This window comes from Salvelinus sp. IW2-2015, linkage group LG15, assembly GCF_002910315.2.
Source record: "Salvelinus sp. IW2-2015 linkage group LG15, ASM291031v2, whole genome shotgun sequence".
Lineage (NCBI taxonomy): Eukaryota > Metazoa > Chordata > Actinopteri > Salmoniformes > Salmonidae > Salvelinus > Salvelinus sp. IW2-2015.
Window position 1 is genome coordinate 57,646,641 of NC_036855.1, and position 11,120 is coordinate 57,657,760.

The following is an 11,120-nucleotide window of genomic DNA, read 5'->3' on the forward strand; positions in this document are numbered from 1 at the left end:
TACACTAGTCAGAAAGCCTCAACTGGCTGGGTTACCAGAGTACACTAGTCAGAAAGCCTCTACTGTGGGTTACCAGAGTACACTAGTCAAAAGCCTCTATGGCTGGGTTACCAGAGACACTAGTCAGAGAGCCTCTACTGGCTGGTTACCAGAGTACACTAGTCAGAAAGCCTCTACTGGCTGGTGTTACCAGAGTACACTAGTCAGAAAGCCTCTACTGGCTGGGTTACAGAGCACACTAGTCAGAAAGCCTCTACTGGCTGGGTTACCAGAGTACACAGTCAGAAAGCCTCTACTGGCTGGGTTACCAGAGTAACTAGTCAGAAAGCCTCTACTGGCTGGGATACAGAGTACACTAGTCAGAAAGCCTCTACTGGCTGGTACCAGAGTACACTAGTCAGAAAGCCTCTACTGGCTGGTTACCAGAGTACACTAGCCAGAAAGCCTCTACTGGCTGGGTTACTAGAGCACACTAGTCAGAAAGCCCTTCCAACTGGCTGGGTTACCAGAGCACACTAGTCCAGAAAGCCTCTACTGGCTGGGTTACCAGAGTACACTGTCAGAAAGCCTCTACTGGCTGGGTTACCAGAGTACACTTAGTCAGAAAGCCTCTACTGGCTGGGTTACCAGAGCACACGAGTCAGAAAGCCTCTACTGGCTGGTTACCAGAGTACACTAGTCAGAAAGCCTCTACTGGCTGTTACCAGAGTACACTAGTCAGAAGCCTCACTGGCTGGGTTACCAGAGTACACTAGCAGAAAGCCTCTACTGGCTGGGTTACCAGAGTACACTACAGAGAGCCTCTACTGGCTGGGTACTAGAGCACACTAGTCAGAAAGCCTCTACTGGCTGGGTTACCAGAGCTACACTAGTCAGAAAGCCTCTACTGGCTGGGATTACCAGAGTACACTAAGTCAGAAAGCCTCTACTGGCTGGGTTACCAGAGGCACACTAGTCAGAAAGCCTCTACTGGCTGGATACAGAGTACACTAGTCAGAAAGCCTCTACTGCGGTACCAAGATCACTAGTCAGAAAGCCTCTACTGGCGGGTTACCAGAGCACACTAGTCAGAAAGCCTCTACTGGCTGGGTACCAGAGTACACTAGTCAGAAAGCCTCTACTGGCTGGGTTACCAGAGTACACTAGTCAGAAAGCCTCTACTGGCTGGACCAGAGACACTAGTCAGAAAGCCTCTACTGGCTGGGTTACCAGAGTACACTAGTCAGAAGTACCTCAGCTTTCTGGTTACCAGAGTACACTAGTCAGAAAGCCTCTACTGGCTGGGTTACCAGAGTACACTAGTCAGAAAGCCTCTACTGGCTGACACGGGCCTTTGATGACTTATTTGTGRTTTTACATGACTTCAAAGACATTAACAGAAGTGATACTGTGCTTTAAAAACAGTTCTAGCCATCACGTAAGAAGAAAACAATGCTTTTTTAAGAAGGAGGGAAAGCTCTCAGAGTGAAGTGCCTGTGCCTGCTGAACCAAAGCAGCCTCAGTGAGGAGTGGAGAAAATCCTGTTGACCTTGAGCCAAATGAGACTTTTAAGCTGTTGACAAACACTTCCATAGTAACCAACTTTGTGGTAGCGAGCTGGCTCTTACATTTCAACTCCAATACTGAGTGAAACAAAGGCGGCACTTAGGAATCCAGGAGCTATTCAACCTGGCAAGACTCCAAACGCTGATAGGGCGAGAGACCCAATGGATGAGTTAAGACTAGGCTGAACATTACTACTAAACTACTACAGAAGTAGAGGCTGCTGTACAAAGCCTCTGTACTCCCATCCAGCCTGACATGATCTGGCGTGGCGCCTAGAGGAAAATATCACAGACCTCTAGCCCATCAAGTCTTAACAGACCCATGTGGACTCATCTGCAGGGTGAACGGAAGGATTACAAACTCAACAGAGCTCAATGTGAATCTGACCCATTCACCACCTGAAAGAGACACTCACCCTCAACTCATTGTAGGGTCATTGTCAGTGCCAGCGTCTTATCTCCGCCACTACCCATGCAGCTCCCTGTGGACTTCTTATTTGGAGTCATTAGATCCTGCAGAATATATTACAATAGGAAAGTAGATGAGAAGGGAACGATCATGATGGCATCTCTGGAAAGGAAGCTTTAGGGATTGATTTTCCCCAGTGGTTCAATAATTATTGGGCTTTACTTGTTCTCAATCCAAGTTTGTGGGACGGGATGTTGTTTGACCTTTTAGATTCAAACAACATGTCATCATAGACACCTGCAATCATAGACGTGGGAATGTAGCTAGCTGGCATGTTTTCTCTCCATACAAATAATGTCACGCATATTCTGCGGTGTCCTAAAGGCCTACTGTCAAAAGAAAGAAGCATTTTCAGTCAACCATTCTAAAGTCAATAGGGGCTTATGAGTTTAACTAACTCCATCAGCAGTGGGCCTGAGTTAATTAAACCYKGGGAACAATGTCACGGACCAAAGAGGACAGCATTGTTACAGTACCTCACTCTGTCTGACTGTGTGAAGGAAATGCCATTACCTCAATGTTCCCTTAGTCAACTGAGAAAACATTTTCACACAGAGAAGAATGCTCGGGCTATGTTAATTCAACATTTCGTCATCACTGTTTTCTAGCTACTACTAATGAAGTACTTTGTGCTTGTTGGTTAGCTAAAACTATTTCATCAACAGTTATAAAAGACCAAACTCTGCAKTGTTACTGTTCCTAGCCAAAACACTTCAGTCATGTTTCAAGTCACATGATCAAGTTTAGTTTTACAACTTCAAATGGACCTGTAGAATGTAGTCTGCTTGCTCCACCCTGGTATTAAGCTTTTAAATGTTTATAGCTCATTATCAACCAGCAATTAGAGCCAGTTCAGCAATGTGGAAAATGGAATTTCCTCCATCTATCGTCCCAGGTTTTCCAATGAAGTGGCTTGCACTTGAACGCACCGAGAAACAATGGAACCTGGGCGCCGCTTAATTAAAAGAACCCAGCATCTGTTTCTTCAAACAATTAAATATGAGAGGTATTAACTTGTGGTATTTAAAAAGAGTTTTGGCACTATATATTCCTTAACAGATGATTTAACAAACATCTGTTGCCTTTTTCTGCAATGAACAAGAGTTTCCATCAGTCTGCCAAGCCTTTTTGTTACGCTGCCATTTCTCTCGCTTCAGATGCTCGCATCACATAAGTCTCGCTTGGCAGCCACAGACTGCTAGCTGGTTCACGGGTCAGGTTTGGGTGACCTCAGACWWCTCCTCAATCTATAATGTTCTATACTTAAACACAACTTCAGAGTAAATCTTTAAGAATTTCTTCTAGAAGCTGTCTCTGTGCACCAAGTAGGCCTATAAGCCAGTTGGTGAAAGCTTTTTATGTTTTGGAGGTCTCTAGGGTTTGTAACATGCTCAGCATTCATACAAAGGCTACTCATACAAAGAATAATCTTCAAAGATTCTGACAGATCAGATATGGTCAAACCTAAATAGTCAAACAATAGAAGAAGGTTATTTTCCCTTGTAGTGAATAAAGTTGTACGGACCGCAGAGCATAACTGACAGCTGAGTTGAACAGGCTGGGTGGCGTGTTGCTGATGCCCTTGTTTCTTTTGAAAGCAGAGGAGGACAGTCACCATGGTGCCTGCTGCTGGCTCTCCTCAACTGCTTCCTGAGGGATGCTCTGATAGACAGACGGACAGACAGATGAACGGACAGACAGATGTGAGCAGGGCATGAGTCTTCACTGTGTCTCTCAGACTGTAGTTACAGGGAATGTTACTGGAATCAAARGTACTTCTGAAGACGGACTTGTAATGCTGGGTCATTGTTAGTGGGGTTATTAAATTGTGTGTGTGTTTGTGTGTGAGAGAGACAGAGAGAGAGGGAGAGAGAGACAGAGAGAGAGAGATCGAGGGAGAGAGAACGGGAGAGATGGAGACAGAATGTGCGTATGTGCAACTCCACCTATGGTGAAGCACACCTCTCCATAAACCCTGTCTCATCTCCCCTGGTATCCAGACACAGGCTTTGAGTGATTTCCATTAATTCCTCCTGTCAGCCCTGGTCCTCCCGTCCTCCCAGACGCAGCTGAGGAGAGCTGAGCAGAGCAGCATGGAGAGCATTGTCACTTCCCCCTTGCCACCAGCACCACCTCCACCAAGCTGTCTGTCCGTCTCACAGGAGTGCCCTTGACTGCCTCATCATCCTAGCGTTCTCCTGATCATTAAAAAACACTCCTCCTCGCTACACACTCCTTTTAATGTGGTCCGCCATGAGGAGAAAACAACAGCATCAGGCCAGTCACAGTGCTGGTAATTGATTTACAGTGCATTAAGTGACTCTTCACAGCCGTTGGCTAGGGTTTCTTTCAGGTACTGCAGTAATAATAAGATTCTCGTTTGAGTTTCAGTTCAGAGCGGCGCCACAATCCTTTGAGGTCCATGTCTGGAGTAGGGCTATACATAATTAAAGTTCACAGCATAACACTGCTGTGCTGTCCCAGCAATGGAGGGTGATGCCACTTACTCACGCTGTCTTCACAAGACAGACACACGCTGATGAAATGGAAGCAGAACTCTGTTCACTCAAGAGTCCTCTGTGTGCCTCAAGAAGCAGAGTTGCGGAGACATCTTGGAAACTGAGCCAAGTACACAGCAAAAAGGGTTAGCCCTGACCTCAACAAAATGTGCAGTAGAACAAATGGTACAGTACAGTGAAAACGTATTGAGCAGGACATGGGAGTGTGACATTTAGCTTAAGCACCATTTCTAATAGCACAGGCTGTGCAGTTTGTGTTTAAAATTACAATGTCACCTTTTTGCTCGGGGCCTGTGCTTGTCTGTGCGGGCATGACGGTGCATGTGTGTGTGTGGTGTGACTCAGCAGCACAGTCATGCATCTGCTGTTGTCCTTCCACCGGCTCTGAGGAGCTCTGCTCTACCGTCGTCCTTTATCATAAAGGCTGGTTCAGAGAATATTAAGAAGTCATCTGTTTATTCTGCTCACTATACTATTTATAGGAACACCAGCAAGGAGGAAACCCTACAGAGGTCACAGTAACGGAGGGAGCAGACACCAGCTAACCAGCTAGCAGAACCATGCTGTTCACACACAGAGCCAGAAGAACACATACAGCTTTACAGCCAGTCAAATCAGTTGGCTTCGGTTGCGACCCCCCAACACGAATCGGCTTGTCATCCCCCTTACGGAGCAGCAACGGACCTGTCATCTGAAAGCAACAGAAACAGACTGGACAGTCAGACAGATTGAGGCCCCTCCATTACCATGCAGGGCCAATAAGCCATGGGATACAGCCATTAGTGTAATATGATAAATAGGACACAGATGAAGGAGAACAATACTCTCTTCTAATGACTAGGGGTCTCATTTAGAGACAGGGCTAATCTTTACACTGCTCTCCATCTTAGTCATGGTGCCTCTCCTCCTCCTCCTCCTCCTCCTCTGCTGACATCCCCATTAGAGCGATCCCCTCTGATAAATGCCACGCAGATTACAAAAGGGACGATTCTCATTTCAACATCCTCCTCGGGCTGTGTTTGAAGACAGCCCCAGTCCTCTGCTCCTCGCCCTTTAAATAACGCCTTGTTTTTCCACACAGTCAACCAGGAACCACCGCACACGAATAATGTATGTTGGGTAATCAGAGCGGCATCTCACTGACTGGCCACAGAGGGGGAAAGATTGACAAATATGGACCGGGTTTGGTTTTGCTGGACAATGTATGTTTAATACATACCACGTTTGATATATACCACACGGATCATTGGACTGTATGGGTAAACCATGAAGCTTATCCCCAATAAATGAAGTAAATGTCAAGGGACTTCTCAGGTAGTCATAGAATTTTGATGAGGACACTTCCTTAAACAAATCAGTATTGAGTATCTGCCATCCCATGGGATTTTAAGCAAATGGATAAGACTGTACTACATTGTAACATTATATAGTATCTATGAGGTCTCGTTTGACCGGCAGCTCAATCATTGAAGTTAGGTCTCTGAGGACGAGAYATTGTTATTATTGAAGAGCGATCCATCAGGAGTGTTTGGGGGGGTGCTGACGCCACACTGAGAGGTCTACAGACTATGCAGTGAGTTAGTCGATCAATCAGAGACAAAGTACATTCTCCCTCTCCATGGCAGTGGGACAGTCTGTTATCACTGTAACCGCCTCTTCAATTATAACGCCGGTGGGGTGCAGATCAAAGATAATGCCAACACCCAGGAATGGGCCTTTGAGGCAGCTTACAGTGTTTCTTTCAGGAGCAGTTAATAAAGGCACTGGGACCTGCACTCCATCAAAAGAACTGGCTCTGACCCATGAATGTGCTTTCTGTAATAGACAAAGCGGGAAGGAACTCTAATGGGAACGCAGTGCTGGATCTTCTGCAGGTGAGAAAAGAAGCCTTGTTCTTCCCTTGTTTAACTTTCAAAGCAGCCTCTTTACAGGCCCGACCGACTCCTCCATCACAGCACAGGAGTGAACGGACACAAAAATATTCAGGAATGAGGGATAGAGGGCCATCTCTGCTAAGGAGATCCCCCCCACCCTCCAAAATGATCAATGGAAAAAAAAGTTAGCTGACTATTGATTTTTTWAATGTATCACGCCCAAAGTCATCTATCTCAAATGCATAAAATATCTGAATTTGAAACAACTGAACCACAGAGAACTCATATTTTTTATGCTGGTGAGAAATACGCATACAACTTCCAAGGCTATTTGAGATCAACCTAAGCTGACCGCAAGTTCACAATAATTGCATCAGATTTCATATTCAAGAATTAGGTGCAATATTCATAGATTCCTGCGAAACGTATCAATAAATGTAATCTCACTGGTCTGTAATACACATACTTTTGCCCACAACAAAATAAAGTGCTTGACTTTAAATGCATCTAAACTTAAAGACAGTATTTCAACAGTAATACCCTCTTATCATCTGTCAACAGAAAACAGCTCAAGTGTATGCTTTTAAAGACTGTACAACACTTTGAACAATGTAATTTCTGAAAATTGTCTGACATAGTCTCCAGTCAGTTACCATGGTGGTGGGGAATAAGGCTTGGTGCTAGCTTGCTGCTGCTTTACCACACAGTGAACCTGCTGTTGAAGCTGTTCAACTCTCAGTGGCAGACAGGCTTTGTTAGAAACGCTGTGTAACTAGGGAAAGCTGAAAGCTTCACGCAATCTGAGGAATAATAGGGTTGTGAACACTCCATTTTCTCTTCCAGGAAATCCAGACAGACAGATTTCTAACTGAAGAACATCATGTTTATTTTTACTAAGGCCCCTAGATGGAAACAGTGTTAACCATAGCCCTGTGTCCTCAGATAGGGATTGTAAATAAATGTCTCATTCTTTGCACAGTGCTTATAAGAGTGATCTCCAGATGCGAAGACAYAGACCAAAGACAAGGATGCACTTGACTAAAGTAAGATTRAAGAGTGTACTGAAAGTGGCTGTGCCATTGAATTAGATTTTGGGACATAGAGGGGCAGTTTCCCGGACACAGATTTAGCCTTGTACTGGACCATTTAATAACTAATATTTCATTAAAATCCAACAGCAGATTATAATCTCCAGTAAAACCAACCCTGCTCTGTGAAACTAACATTTAATGCCAGTTAAAATGATCTCTTTCTGTCAGAGGATGAACTTGAAACAACATTTTGAAAGGATATGATGGCCAGAGAATGAGAATCTCACGGTCGTTCCATTTGATTTCCATAACTTTTTGACAACACCCCTTTTGTTATGTACTACATTTTCTATACATATTTKCCCACGGTAGATAGAAGTGGTCAGAAAGTAACTTTTTGGGCCTGAATGCTAAAGCATTTAGGACAAAGAGGTGCTCAAAGTTKACCCATTTTGCATACCCTGCCATGAGACATGCATGTCTTGTTCACTGGAAAAGGTAAACAGTTGAGATTGATATAATTTAAAATGTACAGTATGTCATTTTATATCCTCGTAACGTCAATTATCTAAAAACGCATCAACTCCAATGTAGTATAGAACCTATTTTACATAATCTGAAGTATTTGTGATATGCCCGCCGCTATTGGTTGAGACACAGAATGAAAATGGCGCCGGAGGAGATGGCTGCCGTTTTACGGTCTCCTAACCATTTGTGCTATTATGTGTTTTTTTTGCGATATTTGTAAATGATTTTGTACATAATGTTTCTGCAACCATATCTTAYGACAGAAAAGAGCTTCTGGATATCAGGACAGCGATCACYCACCTCGAATTAGACAAAGATTTTTCAAACAACAACAACAACAAGCAGGACTCACACGATATTCTCCAAACAACCCGCAGGGCAGACATCCCAATTATTCGCATAAGGAAGCGACGCAGAGGAAGTAGAGCCGGATGCCTCGTCCGGATCCGCAGAAGGCGAGTAGGAAAGCTGCCGTTACCGTCAATATTACTCGCCAACATGTTATCATTGGACAATAAACTAGACGAGGTACTATTACGAATATCCTACCAACGGGACATCAAAAACTGTAATATCCTATGTTTCACGGAATCGTGGCTGAATGACGACATGGATATTCAGCTAGCGGGATACATGCTGCACTGGCAAGATAGAACAGCACACTACAGTAAGACGAGGGGGGGCGGTCTGTGAATATTTGTAAACAACAGCTGGTGCAYGAAATCTAAGGAAGTCTCTAGATTTTGCTCGCCTGAAGTAGNGTGAGTTGGGGTGGGCTGTCTATGTGTGATTTTCTATGTTGGGGTTTTGTGTTCGACCTGGTATGATTCTCAATCAGAGGCAGCTGTCAATCGTTGTCCCTGATTGAGAATCATACTAAGGCAGCCGGGGTTTCACGTGTGTTTTGTGGGTGTTTGTATCTCGTGTCAGTGTTCGTGCCACACGGGACTGTTTTCGGTTTTGTCACGTTTGTTGTTTTGTATCGTGTATTGTTTTCGTTTTCATTAAATAATGACCACTTTCCACTCTGCGTCTTGGTCCGATCCATGCTCCTCCTCGTCCGAGGAGGAGGAATATGACGAACGTTACAAGGCCGGGTTGTCCTTTGAAGAATGTCTGGTGGTAGAACGGACACTTGGTAGTACCGTCGTCCTGTGGTAGAACAGATACTCTGTCCGTCCTCTCCTAGCCCACGTCTACAGTTGCTGCACTAACGCAACGGCTAGGAGTTATCACTTCTTTATGTAATAAGAGTTCAAAGTTCATACCAAGTTGCCATACTTTAAGCTCAAGCTATATTCTGGCTGGTGTAGTCGAAATTCATCCTTTCGGCGTGTCGATCGTCACCTTCACATTGAAATTCGATGCTAATTTCCTTAGGTTCTTGCTGAGTTTGGCTTAGTTTTGAGGGTGGTCTTTGTCCTTTCAGCGTGGGGACCGCAAGTCCTCACGTCCTTGGAACAGGAAGATGAATTTTCGTCAACGGGTTTATATAGTGGTGAAAGAAGGGCGTGTTTCATAGTTTACAACCAGTTTCTGTTCACTTGGGCGGGGCCTCTGAGTGAGCAGAGTTTCTCTATGGCAAACCGTTCTCTCATTTAAGAAGCTAAAATTAAATTTAATCTTTTCACAAATAGTTTCATAATTAAACATTTAAATTGCACAACAATTCCATGTGAATCTGATAACTAGAATGTGTAGACTTTCCAAGATACAGTTTATGTCGCCCTATCAGTAATAATGTCTCAGACGCCAACTGATCTGACATCATATTCATTAAGTACCAATGCATATTTTCAACAGGTTGGATTACCGAAATATGGTTCAGTTTCCCACCTTTTGATGTTACCAGACTCTCTATGTTAACAAAGGGATTTTCAATAGTCACATCGGTAGAGTAGAGAGAGGAAAAAGGTGAAAAGTATTTATGGGGGTCATAAACCTCCCCCAACAGGCCAACGTCATGACAATAGGAATGGCTATTCTATTATCTATATTTCTATGATTTCAACAGGTTTCCTATGGAGGATTGACAGTATAATTTAAACCAATAGACATTCTCATATAAGTCAACATTCTCTGATGCGTGGACCTCCAACCATCTTTGTGCTACCATTTGAAAGTTTAAATTCTGGTTTGATTCCCATTTTAGTACATTTGTCAGCCAAAACATGACACCCACCCTGTATTCAACAGAATGCTGTTTATCAACCGATGGCTTGCACAATACGAACACGTCACGTGATGTAAAATAGGGTCTAAGCTAAAACAAATGAGAAAATAAAAAACACGTTTTTAGATAATTGATGTAATTGAAGGTAAAAAAAGAATCTTTATACATTAAAAAACAAACAAATTATCAAATAGTTTCATAACCCTGTTTGTGAGCTATTAAATGATATCAAACGTAATCGTTTATCTTTTCCAGTGATGAAGACATGGATGTCTCATGATATTCAAAATGGGTCAACTTTAAGCACCTCTATCTCCTAAATGTTTTGGCCTCCAAAAAGTTCCTTTCTGACCACTTCTACGATTGGCAAATATATATAGAAAGTCTTGATCATACCAAAAGGGGTGCGGTCAAAAAGTGATTGAAATCAAATTGAATGACCAGTCATGTAAATCTTGTAAAGGTCCAATGTAACCGATTTTATCTCAATATCAAATAATTTCTGCTTAACAATTAAGAACCTTACTGTGATTGTTTTAAATTAAAATGGTACAAATTATACAAAAATAGCTTCTCAGCAAAGAGCAATTTCTTAAGCAAGAATTTTGCTAAGACTGTCTGGGAGTGGTCTCAGTGTGGAGGGGAAAACTGAACACTAACTGTTATTGGCAGAGATGTTTGGAACTCTCTTTCGTATTGGTCTATTAACTAATTTAACGCCTGGTGATGTCACCAGGCAGGCCAAAAAACCCATCCCACCAAAAAGTCTGAAATTTCAGGTGTTCTTTTCAAACAGCTCTTTCAAACAGCTCTCTAAAAGGGCATTATCATAATTTTCACAATTTCAAAGTAATATTCCAACCTCATGGAGTGGGAATATACACTGCTCAAAAAAATAAAGGGAACACTTAAACAACACAATGTAACTCCAAGTCAATCACACTTCTGTGAAATCAAACTGTCCACTTAGGAAGCAACACTG